The sequence below is a fragment of the Bos indicus genome, chromosome 4 (genome assembly GCF_029378745.1).
Source record: "Bos indicus isolate NIAB-ARS_2022 breed Sahiwal x Tharparkar chromosome 4, NIAB-ARS_B.indTharparkar_mat_pri_1.0, whole genome shotgun sequence".
In the NCBI taxonomy this organism is placed as follows: Eukaryota; Metazoa; Chordata; class Mammalia; order Artiodactyla; family Bovidae; genus Bos; species Bos indicus.
The window spans coordinates 80,749,057-80,766,721 of NC_091763.1; the positions used below are offsets into that span (position 1 = coordinate 80,749,057).

The window sequence follows — 17,665 nt, forward strand, 5'->3', positions numbered from 1 at the left end:
CCAGACTTTATTTTTCTGGGCTCCAAAATCACTACAGATGGTGACTGCAGCCATGAAATTAAAAGACGCTTACTCCTTGGAAGGAAAGTTATGACCAACCTAGATAGCATATTCAAAAGCAGAGACATTACTTTGCCAACAAAGGTTCGTCTAGTCAAGGCTATGTTTTTTCCTGTGGTCATGTATGAATGTGAGAGTTGGACTATGAAGAAGGCTGAGTGCTGAAGAATTGATGCTTTTGACCTGTGGTGTTGGAGAAGACTCTTGAGAGTCCCTTGGACTGCAAGGAGATCCAACCAGTCTATTCTGAAGGAGATCAGCCCTGGGATTTCTTTGGAAGGAATGATGCTAAAGCTGAAACTCCAGTCCTTTGGCCACCTCATGCGAAGAGTTGACTCATTGGAAAAGACTCTGATGCTGGGAGGGATTGGGGGCAGGAGGAGAAGGGGACGACAGAGGATGAGATGGCTGGATGGCATCACTGACTCAATGGACGTGAGTCTGAGTGAACTCCAGGAGTTGGTGATAGACAGGGAGGCCTGGCGTGCTGCAATTCATGGGGTCGCAAAGAGTCGGACACGACTGAGCGACTGATCTGATCTGAATTGAAGCTATGATAAAAAATCTCCCAAAAAACAAAAGCCCAGGACCAGATGGCTTCACAGGAGAATTCTATCAAACATTTAAAGAAGAGATAATGCCTATTTTTCTAAAACTCTTTCAAAAAAATTGCAGAGGAAAGAATACTTCCAAACACATTCTATGAGGCCACCATCACCCTAATACCAAAACAAGACAAAGACAACACAAAACAGAAAACTACAGGCCAATATCACTGATGGACATAGATGCAAAACTCCTCAACAAAATTTTAGCTAACAGAATTCAGCAACACATCAAAAAGCTCATACACCATGATCAAGTTGGGCTTATTCCAGGAATGCAGGATTTTTCAATATATGCAAATCAATCAATGTGATACACCTTATTAATAAATTGAAAGATAAAAATCATATGATAATTTCAATAGATGAAGAAAAAGCCTTTGACAAAATTCAGCACACACTTATGATTAAAACTCTTCAAAAAATGGGCATAGAAGAAACCTTCCTCAATATAGTAAATGCCATATATGATAAGCCTACAGCAAACCATTCTCAATGGTGAAAAACTGAAAGCATTGCCCCTAAGATCAGGAACAAGACAAGAGTGTCCACTTTCACCACTATTATTCAACAGAGTTCTGGAAGTCCTAGCTACAGCAATCAGAGAAGAAAGAGAAAGAAAAGGAATCTAGATTGGAAAAGAAGTAAGACTCTCAGTGTTTGCAGATGACATGATACTGTACATAGAAAAACCCTAAAGATAGTATCAGAAAATTACTAGAGCTAGTCAGTTTCCTAATTAAGGAAAGTTTCAGGATACAAAACCAATACACAGAAATCACTTGCATTTCTATATACTAACAATGAAAAATCAGAAAGAGAAATTAAGTAATCAATCCCATTCACCATTCCAACAAAAATAATTAAATATCTAGGAATAAATCTACCTAAGGAGACAAAGAACTGTACAGAGAAAAGTGTAAGACACTAATGAAATAAATCAAAGACGACATAAACAGATGGAGAGATATTCCATGTTCCTGGGTAAGAAGAACCAATATTATGAAAATGACTATAGTACCAAATGCAATCTACATATTTAATGCAATCCCTATCAAATTACCAATGGCATTTTTCACAGAACTAGAACAAAACATTTCACAATTCATATGGAAACACAAAAGACCCCAAATAACCAAACCAGTCTTGAGAAAGAAAAATGGAGTTGGAGGAATCAACCTTCCTGACTTCAGATTATACTACAAAGCTATAGTCAGCAAGACAGAATGGTACTGGCACAAAAACAGAAATATAGACCAATGAAACAAGAGAGAAAGCCCATAAATAAACCCATGCACCTATGGGTACCTTATTTTTTACAAAGGAGGCAAGAATATACAATGTGGCAAAGACAGCCTCTTCAATAAATGGTGCTGGGAAAACTGGACAGCTACATATAAAAGAATGAAATTAGAACACTTCCTAACACCATACACAAAGATAAAATGGATTAAAGACATAAATGTAAAATCAGAAACTATAAAACTCTTCAAGGAAAACACAGGCAGAACACTCGATGACATAAATCAAAGCAAGATCCTCTATGACCCACCTCCTAGAGTAATGGAAATAAAAACAAAAGTAAACAAGTGGGACCTGATTAAACTTAAAAGCTTTTGCACAGCAAAGGAAACTATAAACAAGGTAAAAAGACAACCTTCAGAATGGAAGAAAATGATAGTAAGTGAAACAACTGACAAAGGATTAATTTCCAAAATATACAAGCAGCTTATATAACTCAATGCCAGAAAAACAAACAACCCAATCAAAAAGTGAGAAAAAGACTTAAACAGACATCTCTCCAAAGAAGACATATAGATGGCTAACAAACACATGAAAAGATGCTCAACATCACTCATTATTAGAGAAATGCAAATCAAACTACAATGAGATATCACCTCACACCAGTCAGAATGACCCTCATGAAAAAGTCTACAAACAATAAATGGTGGAGAAAAGGGAATGCTCCTGCGTTGTTGGTGGGAATGTAAATCGATACAGCCACTGTGGAAGACGGTATGGAGATTCCTTAAAAAGCTAGGAATAAAACCACCGTATGACCCAGGAATCCCACTCCTAGGCATATACTCTGAGGAAACCAAAATTGAAAGAGACTCGTGTATCCCGTTGTTCATTGAATCACTATTTACAATAGCTAGAACATGGAAGCAACCTAGATGTCCATCAACAGATGAATGGATAAAGAAATTGTGGTACATATCCACAATGGAATATTACTAAGCCATAAAAAGGAACACATTTGAGTCAGTTCTAATGAGGAGGATAAACCTAGATCATATTGTACAGAGTGAAGTGAGTCAGAAAGAGAAAGATAAATACCATATTCTAATGCACATATATGGAATCTAGAAAAATAGTAATGAAGAATTTATTTACAGGGCAACAATGGAGAAACAGACATAGAGAATAGACTTATGGACATGGGGAGAGGGGAGGAGAGGGTGAGATGTATGAAAAGAGTAACATGGAAACTTACATTACCACATGTAAAATAGATAGCCAATGGAAATTTGCTGTACGGCTCAGGAAACTCAAACAGGGGCTCTGTATCAACCTAGAGGGGTGGGATGGGGAGGGATATAGGAGGGAGTTTCAAAAGGGAGGGGATTAAGGTATACCTATGGCTGATTCATGTTGAGGTTTGACATAAAACAGAAAAATTCTATAAAGCAATTATCCTTCAATAAAAAATAAATTTTTAAAAAGAAGGGATATATGTATACATATAGCTAATTCCCTTTGCTGTACACTAAAAACTTACACAGCATTATAAATGCTCCAATAAAAATGAATTTTTTAAAAAAAAGAGCCAGAAATGAGAAAGAGATAATGCCAAGATGTCATTATGTGTGCAGGCTCTTTTTTAAATTAATTTTTATAGGAGTATAAATATTTACAATGTTGTGTTAGTTCTGCTGTACAACAAAGTTAATCAGTTTCACACATATCCATGCTTTTTGAGATTCTTTTTCTATATAGTTCATTACAAACTACTGAGTTCCCTGTGTTATACAGCAGGTCCTTATTAGTTATCTATTTTATACATAGTAATGTGTATATGTTAATCCCAATCTCCCAATTTACTGCTCCCTCCTTATCCTCTTTTAACTATAAGTTTGTTTTCTACGTCTGCAAGTCTATTTCTTTTTTTGGTAAATAAGTCCATTTGTATCTTTTTTTTTTTTTAGATTTCACATATAAGTGATATCATATATTTGTCTTTCTCTGTCTAACTTACTTTACTCACTATGACCATTTCACTCAGTAATCCAATATCTCGGTGTGCTCTTTGTCACTGTGTTAATCGTCATTGGGTGTGCTCTTTGTCACTCTGTGTGCTCTTTGTCACTCTCTCTCTTCTCCATCTACCCCAGGTCTAGAAAATAGTCATGATGAAGCTAAGCGAAGTCTTGATAGGAATAAACTGCCTAAACACTATTTATAAGGGCCCCAAATAAACATAGCAAACATTCTGGCATTTTCAACTGATGCCCCTAGTCTCTACTCCAGCTAGTGTTCCCCCTAAACCCCTGTGATAATAGCCCACACTCTGACTTTCAATGTAAGACAATCATACTCATAGACTTTCAGAGAATCTGGTATAGCTTCTAGAAGTATTCACTGAATTTGGCCCCCAAGATTTAATCTGTGACTCTAAATTTCAAAGTATACTTGTGAATTATAAACATAATTTTATTTATAATATTCATAATAATATAAGTTAATCTTATTTGAATGCTACCATATGCCCAGCACTATACAAATAGCTTTATATAGGTTTTTCCCCTTTAATCTTCATAACAACCCAATATATAATAGATAATCATCTCCATTGTATGAAGAGAAACCCAAAGCAGAGAGAATTTAGGTAAATTTTCCAAGATTGTACAGCTATCAAGGGACAGGGATGGTGTGCCAATCTAGGCAGGCTAACTCCAAATCGTTTCCTCTAAACCCTGATACTAAACTTCTTCTCATGAGTAAACCAAAAACCTCAATTATTGGGAAATGGAGCAAGTAAAAGCAAAGAAATAATTCATAAAGTCCTGATTTTTCTTGCTTGTGTGGTACATGAATATGTGCTCTGGAACATGACTGTCTCAGTTCAAAGCCCTGCTCTGCCTCTAAACAGTTATGTGCCTGTGAGCAAGCATTTAACCGCAGTAAAGTCTCAGTCTCCTCGCCTGTAACATATGGATAATAACTAGCATTTACAGAACACTATGCCTTCCATGTACTTTGCATATATCTGTTCAGTTCAGTCACTCAGTCATGTCTGACTCTTTGTGACCGCATGAACCGCAGCACGCCAGGCCTCCCTGTCCATCACCAACTGCCAGAATCTACCCAAACCCATGTCCATTGAATCAGTGATGCCATCCAACCATCTCATCCTCTGTCGTCCCCTTCTCCTCCTGCCCTCAATCTTTCCCAGCATCAGGGTCTTTTCAAATGAGTCATCTCTTCACATCAGGTGGCCAAAGTATTGGAGTTTCAGCTTCAACATCAGTCCTTCCAATGAACACCCAGGACTGATCTGCTTTAGGATGGACTGGATGGATCTCCTTGAAGTCCAAGGGACTCTCAAGAGTCTTCTCCAACACCATATATGGATATATTTAATTCTATGAATTAGTAACTGAGTGACTGAACAACAACAAAGTAACTGTTATTATCCTTGTTGTTGTTGTAATTGTTGTTGAGTCGCTAAGTTGTGTCTGACTCTTTGTGACCCCATGGACTGCAGCATGCCATGCTTCTCTATCCTTTACCATCTCCCGGAGTTTGCTCAAACTGATGTTCATTGAGTCAGTGATGCCATCCAACCATCTCATCCTCTGTCACCCCCTTCTCCTCCTGCCCTCAATTTTTCCCAGCATTAGGTTCTTTTCCAGTGAGTCAGCTCTTCATCTCAGTGGCCAAAGTGTTGGAGCTTCAGCTTCAATCCTAAAGGAAATCAAACCTGAATATTCATTGGAAGGACTGATGCTGAAGCTGAAGTCCAATACTTTGGCCACTTAATGAGAAGACCTGACAGATTACAAAAGACCCTGGGAAAGATTGAAGGCAGAAGGAGAAGTGGGTGACAGAGGACGAGATGTTTAGATAGCATCACCAACTCAATGGACAAGAGTTTGAGCAAGCTCTGGGAGATGGTGAAGGACATGGAAGCCTGGAATGCTGCAGTCCAAGGAGTGGTGAAGAGTCGGACACAACTGAGTGACTGAACAACAACAATGTTTAATCTCCTTGCAGTCCAAGGAACTCTCAAGAGTCTTCTCCAGCACAACAATTCAAAAGCATCAATTCTTCAGCACTCAGTCTTCTTTATGGTCCAACTCTCTCATCTGTATATGACTACTGGAAAAATCATAGTGTTGACTAAATGGACCTTGGTGGCCAAGTGATGTCTCTGCTTTTTAATACACTAAGTTTGTCACAGCTTTTCTTCCAAAGAGTAAGTGTCTTTTAATTTTATGGCTGCAGGCACCCTCCACAGTGATTTTGGAGCCCAAGAAAATAAAATCTGTCACTCTTTCCACTTTTTCCCCATTTATTTGCCATGAAGTTGTTATCCTTAATGATACTTAAGTAATAGTAGAACTAAATGTTTTAATGCATGTAAAACATGTGTATGTGTGTTTTTTTTTTTGGGGGGGGGGGTCCTTTTCTTTTTTCCAGATAAGGCTTTACTGGAGCTTGTGGTACAGCACTAGGCGGTGAAACAAGTAACAGATTCCCTTGTCTGCTCCATGGGGTGGGGAAGCCAGTTCCTTATATGATTTGAGACTAGGGGAGGGTCCAGTTGTCAGGCCACTGGAGAAGTGCTTAACACATGTAAAGAACTCTGAATGATGACTGACAGGCCATAATCAATAAATGTTAGTCATCAGATATATCACCACATACACTGAAACTTCATAACACATTTTTATAATCATAACCATCATCATAACAGTCTCATTTGGGAGGCTGCACCAAATCAGGGGGTAATCTAGCTTCCAACAATGCTTTAGTACAGTATAAATTTATAAAATAATGACAATAAAAAATGACTAAGAAGGTGGCTCTATGATAGTGGTTAAAGAACACCTGGGCATACAAGCTGCCCAGGTCGGAAGACCAGCTTTGCTGCTCAATGGCTGTAATCTTGGATGAATGGCTTAACCTATCTGTGTCTGTTTGCTGCTGCTGCTGCTGCTAAGTCGCTTCAGTCATGTCCGACTCTGTGCGACCCCATAGACGGCAGCCCACCAGGCTCCCCCGTCCCTGAGATTCTCCAGGCAAGAACACTGGAGTGGGTTGCCATTTCCTTCTCCAATGCATGAAAGTGAAAAAATAAAGTGAAGTCACTCAGTCGTGTCTGACTCCTAGCGACCCCATGGACTGCAGCTCACCAGGCCCCTCCATCCATGGGATTTTCCAGGCAAAAGCACTGGAGTGGGGTGCCATCACCTTCTCTGCTGTGTCTGTTTATTCACCTGTAAAGTGAAGACTGCCCTTAAAGAGTTACAAAATGAGGATAATAATATTTGCTTTCTAGGATTATTAAGTTCAAATAAGATAATATATAATAATAATAATACATAAGATAATATATATAACATCTTTATTAAAAAGTTTGGCAGATACTGAAAATACAGTTACCGAGCAGTAATAATAGTAGTAATGCTACTGCATAACTCAGTATATCTTGTGACTGTTTTCCTCACAGGATTATTGCCCCAAGAGACTCAATGGAGCACATATGACATAGGGATAGCATTTGATTTAAAATAAAACCAACACTCTGCATGAAGATCCAATAACTCTATTTCCTGAAGTTTGAAAAAGACATCAAAGACAAAGACATCTCTCAATCACACCTCACCATCAGTGATCTAAAATGGAAAATTTCCTAGAGTATTATCCTTAATAAGTCATTACTAACTACCATGAGACAGCAAAAGGATATAAGTGGCATACTAAAGACAATTGAATCTACTGATAAATTATGGTAACTTGAATGAGAGAATAACTATTTACAGATTCACAGTCTAATAGCTTTTACATTTTTAATGTTGGAAAAGGAATTATACCTCAAAACATATGGTCATTCTGGAGTTTCATTACTAAATCTGATATGTCTTGATTAAATATAAAAGAATGAGATAGAGAAAATGCACAGCAAGTATACATGAAGGTGTCTGTGTGCAGTTAACAGTGGGACATCAAAGCCTTGTGGAGAACCAATCTTGCTCAGGGGAAATGTCAAAAAGGCATGTCTTTCCCCTAAATCTACTTCTTTCTACACCCTTCCCACTTCTGGATCGGGCAGGAGTGTCGATTCAGACGGAAACTCTGACAGATACTCAGTTGCTTTGAGAATTACCATAATTAATCTTAAACTGACATGGAGCAACACAGAGGCTCATGATGGAATTTGAAGCCATAAGCACGAATAAATTCCCTTGGCACAGGTGGAGCCACACATAATACACTGTTACAGGACTGTTGTCCAAACTAGCACTTGATTCTAAGGGCAGTTCAGAAATTGTGGGGATCTGCTGGTCTCTCCTAAGAATACCCCATTTACAAACACTCAGTTTGGGGATTGCCTAAAAAATTGCATTTTCCAAGAGAGAGCAGATGAAATGTATATTGACCCAGGTTTTTCTTACCCATTAATAGTCAAATGTCTGGCTCATTTGGGAACTTGGTCTCTTCTAACAAAAAGTTTAACTAGAATTATTTATTTATTATATGAATACTCCCCCTTACTCAATAAACTTTATGAAATCACTAATAAAAGACACATTTAAAAATCAGGGCCAAGAAAAATGAGAGACCAGCTAAAATATCACAAGGTGAGACTATAGCTGGATGATAGATTCAGTTTTAAGCTTCCTGATGGTCAATGCAAGGAGAGAAAAAGTCTCTGAGAATTAAGTTAAAGGCACTGCAGATAAACAGCCCAATTTAAATGATTATTCCAAAATCACAAGTCAGACTATTTCAGCAAATGTGCATCTACTTAAGACTCCCAGATGGATGCTACATTGTTTCCTTCACACACATCTTTTTCAGAGCCTCATCCTGCTGCCCTCATATAGAAAGACCTCTAGATTACACAGAAGGATGGTCTCTGCAGACAATATTTCAGTTCTTAAAATAGGTCAGTGTTCTTATTTTAAACTGAGGACATAGATTATTACCAAGTAATGGCTACTATATTGCCAATGATGAACTCTTACTTTGCGAAAAATGAAACAAAAAACAAACAAAACCAAAAACTCCCTATTCTGTAAAAGCAGACTTATCAAGATTTCAGAAAGAGATCAATTCTCGTTAGCCCAATGTATTTGCATAGCAAAAATTCAGCAAATTTGTTGAATCAAACTAGGTCCAGTTCTTCAGGTATCAGGTATATTATTATATAAGCCACATCTGTTGCTTTCATGTTATTTATTAATAGTTTTAAGTGCAATTTTAAAAGTATTCATATTTATATAAAGTATATAAAAGAACAAAATCATTATAACACATATTTTGTAAGGAAGAAGGAAAAGAATTTAACATGGAGTGCGAAACTACCCTGCATCCCATTCTGGTCTATGATACTTATATACATTATCTAATTTAACCTCCACAATACAGGCATACCTTGGAGACTTTATGGGTTCAATTCCAGAACACTACAATAAAGTGAATATTGCAATAAAGTGATTTACAAATCTTTTTGTTTCTCAATGCACAAAAAATAGTTTTCACTATACTGTAGTCTATTTGTTTTCCTGGTGGCTCAGTGGTAAAGAATCCCCCTGCCAAGCAGGAGATGGGAGTTTGATCCCTGGAGAAGGAAATGGCAGCCCACTCCAGAATTCTTACCTGAGAAATCCCACGGATAGAGGAGCCTGGCAGGCAACAGTCCTTAGGGTCACAAAGAGTAGGACGCAACTTAGCAACTGAGCATGCACACACATTCATGTAGTCTATTCAATATGCAATAGTATTGTGTCTTTTAAAATGTGCATAGCTTAATTTTAAAATACTTTATTGATAAAAAAAAAAAGCTAACCATCATCTGAGCCTTTAATGAGTCATAATCTTTTTGCTGGTGGAGGGTCTTGCTTCGATGTTGATGGCAGATGGAACAGGTGGTTGTTGAAAGAGGTGGTTGGGGTGCCTGTGGCAACTTCTTAAAATGACAGAACAGTGAAGTTGGGCCCATCAGCTGACTCTTCATTTCATGAAAGATTTCTCTGTACATGCAATGCTGTTTGATACTAGCTTACTCACAGAGAACTACTTTCAAAATTGGAACCAATCCTCTAAAACCCTGCCTCTGCCTTATCAACTAAGTTGATACAATATTCTAAATCCCTAATTGTCATTTCAGCTTCCCACGTGGCCAAGGCAGGACACACAAAAGATGCAGGTTCAATCCCTGTGTAAGAAAGATCCCCTAGAGTAGGAAATGGTGACCTGCTCCAGTATTCTTGCCTGGAAAATTCCATGGACAGGGGAGCCTGGAGGGCTACAGTCTGTGGGGCTGCAAAGAGTCATACATGACTGAGTGCATGCACACAATTATCATTTAAACCATCTTCACAACATGCTCATCTGGCGTAGATTCCATCTCAAGAAATTGCTTTCTTTGCTCATCCATAAGAAGCAACTCTTCATCCACTGAAATTTTATCATGAGATCACAGGAATTCATATGCATCTTCAGGCTTCACTTCTAATTCTAGTTCTTTTGCTATTTCCACCACATTTGCAGTTACATCCTCCAGTAAAGTCCTGAACTCCTCAAAGTCGTCCATGAGGGTTGGAATCAACTTCTTCCAAACCTGTTAATGTTAATATTTTGACCTTTTCCATGAGTCATCAATGTTCTTAATGGCAGGTAGAACGGTGAATCCTTTTCAGCATGTTTTCAATTGACTTTGCCTGGATCCATCAGAGGAATCACTCTCTATGGAAGCTACTGCCTAAGGAAATGTATTCCTTAAATAATAATAATAAGACTTGAAAGTTGAAATTACTCTATGGTTCATAGTTTGGTTATTGTGTGTTAAAGTAGGCATGAAAACAACAATAATCTCATTGTCCATCTCCATCACAGCTCTTGAGTGACCAGACACGTTATCAGTAAGCAGTAATATTTTGAAATGAATCTTCTTTTTCTAAACCATAGGTCTCAACAGAGGGCTTAAAATATTCAATAAAACATGTCATAAACAAATGAGCTGTCATCCAGGGTTTACTGTTCCATTTATACAGCAGAGTGTAGATTTAGCATAATTCTTAAGGACCTTACGATTTTCAGATGGTAAATAAGCATTGGCTTCAAATTAAAGTCACTAGCTGCATTAGCCCTTAATAGAGTCAGCCTGTCCTTTGAAGCTTTGAAGCCAGTCATTGACTTCTCCGATCTAGCCATGAAAGTCCTAGATGGCATCTTCTTCCAATAATAAAACATTTTTTTCTACATTGAAAATCCGTTGTTTAGCGTGGCCACTTTCATTGGTTATCTCAGGTAGATCTTCTGGATAACTTGCTATAGTTTCTATATCTGTACTTGCTGCTTCACCTTGCATTTTTATGTTATGGACACAGTTGCTTTCCTTCAACCTAATGAACCAACCTCTGCAGCTTCAAACTTTTCTACTGCAGCTTCCTCACCTCTCTTAGCTTTCACAAAGTTGAGGGGAGTTGGACCTTGCTCTGGATTAGACTTTGGGTTAAGGGAATGTTGTGGCTGTTTTGATCAACTATCTGTGCTTAATTGGGCTTCCCTTGTAGCTCAGGGGGTAAAGAATTCACCTGCAATACAGGAGACCCTGGTTTGATTCCTGAGTCAGAAAGATCTGCTGGAGAAGGGATAGCTACCCACTCCAGTATTCTTGAGCTTCCCTGGTGGCTCAGTCAGACAGTAAAGAATCTGCCTGCAATGGGTGGAGACCTGGGTTCCATCCCTGGGTTGGGAAGATCCCCTGGAGGAGAGCACAGCAACCCACTCCAGTATTCTTGTCTTGAGAACCCCCATGGACAGAAGAGCCTGACAGGTTACAGTCCATGGGGTCACAACTTTCAGCCTATCTAAGCTTTCAATATGCCTTCCTCACTAAGCTTAATCATTTCTAGTTGTTGATTTAAAATGAGAGACATGAAACTCTTCTATTGAACATCTGAACACCTAGTGGTCACTGTAGGTTAATTGACCTAATTTCAACATTTTTGTGTTCTTGGGAACAGAGAGACCAGAGAAGAGGGAGAGTGACAGAGTACTGGCCAATTTGGTGAAGTAGCCAAAACACACACATTTATCAATTAAGTTCACCATCCTATATGGGTGCTGTTCCTGGCACACAGGAACAGTTATAACAGTAACAACAAAGATCACTGATCAAGGACCACCACAACAAATATAATAATACTGTAAAGGTTTGAAATATTGTGAGAATCATCAAAATGTGACACAGCAACACTAAGAGAACAAATGCTGTTGGAAAATTGGTGCCAGTAGAATTGTTCAATATACAGTTGCTTCAAACTCGCCTGCAATGCAGGAGACATAAGAGATGCAATTTTAATCCACGGGTCAGGAAGATCCCCTGGAGGAGGGCATGGCAACCCACTTCAGTATTCTTGCCTGGAGAATCCCATGGGCAGAGGAGCCTGGCGGGCTACAGTCCATAGGGTCGCAAAGAGTTGGACATGACTGAAGTGACTTAGCATGCACAAGTTGCCATAAATCTTCAATTTGTGAAGAACACAATATCCTGAAGCACAACAGAGTCTAGTGCAATTAAAGGAGATGTGCCTATAAGTCAATCATGTAGACACTATCATCATAATTTTTTAACAAATAAGGAAACCAACGCTCAGAGATAACTTAATCAAGATCACAGAGTCAGAAAGAGAAAATGACCCCATGTATGAGTAATTGTAAAGCTCATCTTATTCCTAGCATTCTCAGAAGAGCTCTCATATAGCAGAGCACATGATGGTAGGCCAATTTTCTAAGGGAGGAAACCAAAAATCAAAGAGTCAAAATGCTTTTCTAGTGTATACTAGAGCCAGAACTTGAATTTAGAGTTTTCTACCACATTACAGTTGATACTACCTAAAAAGAAAAATTTGTAATAGTGTTTCCACTGATAGAAAATCTGTGATATTCCAGAGACCGAGCTTAAGTTAATAAAAATAATATGTTTTCTTCCTTTTCTTTCTTTCTTTTTTTTTTTTTTTTTTAACCTTTTTGGCTCATTGGTAAATGGATTTTGTAAGTTTATTTTATTTGTAAATTCAACTATTGTCCTAAAAGTACAAAGGGATATAATTGAGATAAACTAAAAACACAATAAATGAACTAAAAATATATCATTTTCACAAGGGAAACCACAGTTTTCTAGGCTGCATTCCCTAGAGCTAGAGAATATACTTCTAATGAGCTTTCAGTAATCACACAAATTGAAAACCTAACCCTGTAATGCCTGATAGTGATCTAAACTACTTAGCTATGTTTTGCATTATACCACAAAACAGTGGTTTGTTCATGAAATGTAACAAAATATCATGTGTTACTCATACTTTGGCCTTAGGCTTACATGTGTTGAAACCATAATCCCCAACGTATTTCAGAATATGTTTGGACAGCCCAAGTTACTCTATGAAAATGACCCAAAAGGAAAACCCTGTTCCATTAAAAACACAAATTGCTAAGAGTTAAATGTTTAAGTATTGCCTAGAGTGTATAAAGAAGACTTAAAATACAGTGCTCAATTTCCCCACTTAAAAAAAAGATTTTAAAGGAATATTCAGAAACCATACAGGAAAGTTGTAAATTAGCTATATCCTCATCTACTTCATATATGTTGCATTATGTAATATGGAAGAAACGAGATACTATATCCCAACAAAGAACAGCTTGAGACCAAGAGCTTCAGATTTAGAGAGAAAGGGGTCATGCTGTCTGCTAAATATGGAAGACTTGTCAAGGCAATATCAAGAATTAACATTAGACATGACAGTTTGAGATTCTGAAGTCAAGATACCTGAAGCCCATCTTGAGAATGTTTGTGGATATTATTTAGGCTGTATATTCTCTAAGAACAGTGCTGTTGTGTTAAGAATGTGAATGATGGGATCAGACAGAAACTATTGGGTTGGCCAAAAATTTCATTCAGGTATGTTTCCATAACATCTTTAATTTATTTTTAATTCGAGGATAATTGTCTTACAATGTTGTGTTGGTTTGTTGGTTTCCTACAATGTATGGTTTCTGCCATACAACAGCATAATCAGCCATAAGTATACATATGTCCCCTCCCTCTTGGACCTCCTTCCCATCCCCCACACCATCACATCCCACCCCTCTACGTTGTCACAGAGTACTGAGCTGAGCTCCCTGCATTATACAACAACTTCTCAATAGCCATTTATTTTACATATGATAATGTATATGTGTCAATGCTACTCTCAATTCCTCCCACCTTCTCCTTCCCCCACTGTGTCCACAAGTCTGTTCTCTATGTCTCTCTATTCTTACCCTGAAAACAGGTTCATTGGTACCATTTTTTTAGTTTCCAAATATATGTGCTTAGTATATGATATTTGTTCTTCTCTTTCTGACTTACTTCACTCTCTATAACAGGCTCTTGGTTGGCTCACCTCAGTAGAACTGACTCAAATTCATTACTTTTTCCGTAACATTTCATGATATATTTGAATCCCAGTTCTGTAATTCACAAGGTCTATGACCTTAAGAAAATAACTTCAGCCCTCTGAGCCTTAATTTTCTCATTTCTTACATATGCAGTACTCAAATACTACTCACTTTCTTGGCAGGATTGGGAGGATTAAAAGAGATGCCATATGTAAAATACTTAGCAAATTTCTTAGCAGCGAGTGAGCAGCAAGTTTTAGCTACTACTACTACTATGATTATTATTGATATCTAGTGAGTAATCCTTATGTTCCCTATGTTCTTCGGAGAAGGCAATGGCACCCCACTCCAGTACTCTTGCCTGGAAAATCCCATGGATGGAGGAGCCTGGTAGGCTGCAGTCCATGGGGTTGCTAAGAGTTGGGCACGACTGAGCAACTTCACTTTCACTTTTCACTTTCATGCATTGGAGAAGGAAATGGCAACCCACTCCAGTGTTCTTGCCTGGAGAATCCCAGGGATGGGGAGCCTGGTGGGCTTCTGTCTATGGGGTCGCACAGAGTCGGACACGACTGAAGCGACTTAGCAGCAGCAGTGAGTAATCCTTATGTTCTTAGGTAACTATCACAATGCCCCAAAATATAAAGGAATCGATAGTGTTCACTAACTAAACTTAGTTTTATGGCTAACAATTTGAAATTTTACACTACTCCACGTAATTACAAAGCAAACTTTTAAAACACCATTATTCAAACTCAGAAATACTGGGTTAGTCATCATATAAGACTGGGAAATCTAAGTTAAACAAAATCAGTACTTTCTTTCCTGCAGAACTCCTCTGACCCTTTAATGTGACAATGTGAGTTATGAATCCCCTAAAGAGGCATAAGATACAGCCTGCAGTGCTTCTTAAATTTACTGGACAGTTTCCTCATCTATAAAACAGAAGATTTTACAGCATAATCCCTAAATTCCTCCCTCCTCATTAAGAGATTAAAATTTTAGGCATTTTTTTAGAACTAGTTACGCCTATGAATACAGATTTTAAAATGAAGGGACTTCCCTGGTGGTCCAGTGGCTAAGATTCCACATTCCTCATGCAGGGGGCCCGGGTTCAATCCCTGGTCAGGGAACTGAACACCACATGACACAACTAAGACCTGGTTCAGGCAAATAAATAAAAATAAATAAATATTTATTAAATAAAAAATAAATCCATTGATTTTTAGAAAATAAATGTTGATTCCCTCAAGATCATAAGAAATTAGATCTTTTTCCATTTTCCCATCCCAAAGGCCACCCAAAATGAACCCAATCTTCTTTTAAATGGAAATGCACAATGTGAACCCAATCTTTGACACTTTATCACATTTATAGCTTAATTGAGGCTTAACCTGTATAGACCAAGTTCATGCAGAGTTCATTTTTAAGTCATTTCTGATTTAATGATTTTTTGAAAACATACATTGACATAAATCCAAGATGCTAAAGCTAATGAACTCCACAAAGAAGACTCAAGACTCTATCATGTAGAAGTACATTAAAAAACTAAAATAAAAACTTATTTCTGAATAGGTTTCTCATTAAGAGCCAAAACCCACATCCTTGACAACATTTGATATTTTAAAAGGAGGTATTAAAATAGTCACCTTACTCTACTAAGTAAAATAGAATATGAAATGTTCCAAGTTTGCTTCTATCCCCCTGTCTCTATAAAGACTCTTCATGGCATTCTCACTGGTACCTCAGACTCAAGCTGGTGCGTGCCAAATCTTCCCCATTAGCCATTGCCTCTCTTTGAGCTCAAAACCCATCTTTCCATACCCATATACAGTGGGTATCCTTACATACAGTCATCTCAAATTCAAAGTGAAATTCATGGCTGTGAGTCATTTTCTGCTCACCCTGGTATCACTGTTGAATCTACTAGTCAAGCCTTCTTCCTTTCATCCATCTTTTTCATTCTCTATACCCAATGGGTTTCCACCATCAGTTTTCCAATTAATCCCTTCCCCTGGATCTCCACCCTCATTCCTTTTTCTTTTCTACTGCAACAATTTGTTAAATAGCCTCATGTTGGTATTTTGACATTCCTTTACCCCTTATCCATTTTCTACTGTCTGGAGATATTTCTAAACTGAAGGGTAAGGACTTCCCTGGTTCAGTGGTTAAGAGTTCTCCTGCCACAAAGACAGAAATGTAGATCAATGGAACAAAATACAAAGCCCAGAGATAAACCCACACACCTATGGATACCTTATCTTTGACAAAGGAGGCATGGATATACAATGGAGAAAAGACAGTCTCTTTAACAAGTGGTGCTGGGAAAACTGGTTAACCACTTGTAAAAGAATGAAACTAGAACACTTTCTAACACCATACACAAAAATAAACTCAAAATGGATTAATGATCTAAACATATGACCAGAAACTATAAAACTCCTAGAGGAGAACATAGGAAAAACACTGTCCGACATAAATCACAGCAGGATCCTCTATGACCCACCTCCCAGAATATTGGAAATAAAAGCAAAAATAAGCAAATGGGACCTAATTAAAATTAAAAGCTTCTGCACAACAAAGGAAATTTCTAAGCAAGGTGAAAATACAGCCTTCAGAATGGGAGAAAATAATGGCAAATGAAGCAACTGACAAAGAACTAGTCTCAAAAATATACAAGCAACTCCTACAGCTCAATTCCAGAAAAATAAATGACCCAATCAAAAAATGGGCCAAAGAGCTAAATAGACATTTCTCCAAAGAAGACGTACAGATGACTAACAAACACATGAAAAGATGCTCAACATCCCTCATTACCAGAGAAATGCAAATCAAAACCACAATGAGGTACCATTTCACAGCAGGCAGAATGGCTGCGATCCAAAAGTCTACAAGCAATAAATGCTGGAGAAGATGTGGAGAAAAGGGTACCCTTTACACTGTTGGTGGGAATGCAAACTAGTATAGCCACTATGGAGAACAGTGTGGAGATTCCTTAAAAAACTGGAAATAGAACTGCTATACGACCCAGCAATCCCATTGCTGGGCATACACACCGAGGAAACCAGAATTGAAAGAGACACGTGTACCCCAATCTTCATCGCAGCACTGTTTATAATAGCCAGGACATGGAAGCAACCTAGATGTCCATCAGCAGATGAATGGATAAGAAAGCTGTGGTACATATACACAATGGAGTATTACTCAGCCATTAAAAAGAATACATTTGAATCAGTTCTAATGAGGTGGATGAAACTGGAGCCTATTATATAGAGTGAAGTAAGCCAGGAAGAAAAACACCAGTACAGTGTACTAATGCACATATA

The 17,665-nt window shown here is 38.0% G+C and overlaps 1 protein-coding gene across 9 annotated transcripts in view; it reads right to left on the bottom strand.

Annotated features, from left to right (window-relative positions):
• The window catches only part of SUGCT (succinyl-CoA:glutarate-CoA transferase), an 861,197-nt gene that overhangs the window by 361,066 nt on the left and 482,466 nt on the right, over window positions 1-17,665 (bottom strand). The window contains exon 13 of one of the 9 annotated variants that reach the window (XM_070787284.1): window positions 1-17,665. This exon is cut by the window's right edge and continues 24,708 nt beyond it. The exons of the other annotated variants lie outside the window; for them this stretch is intronic. The gene's annotated coding sequence lies outside the window, so the exon portion shown is untranslated. 9 annotated transcript variants of the gene reach the window in all.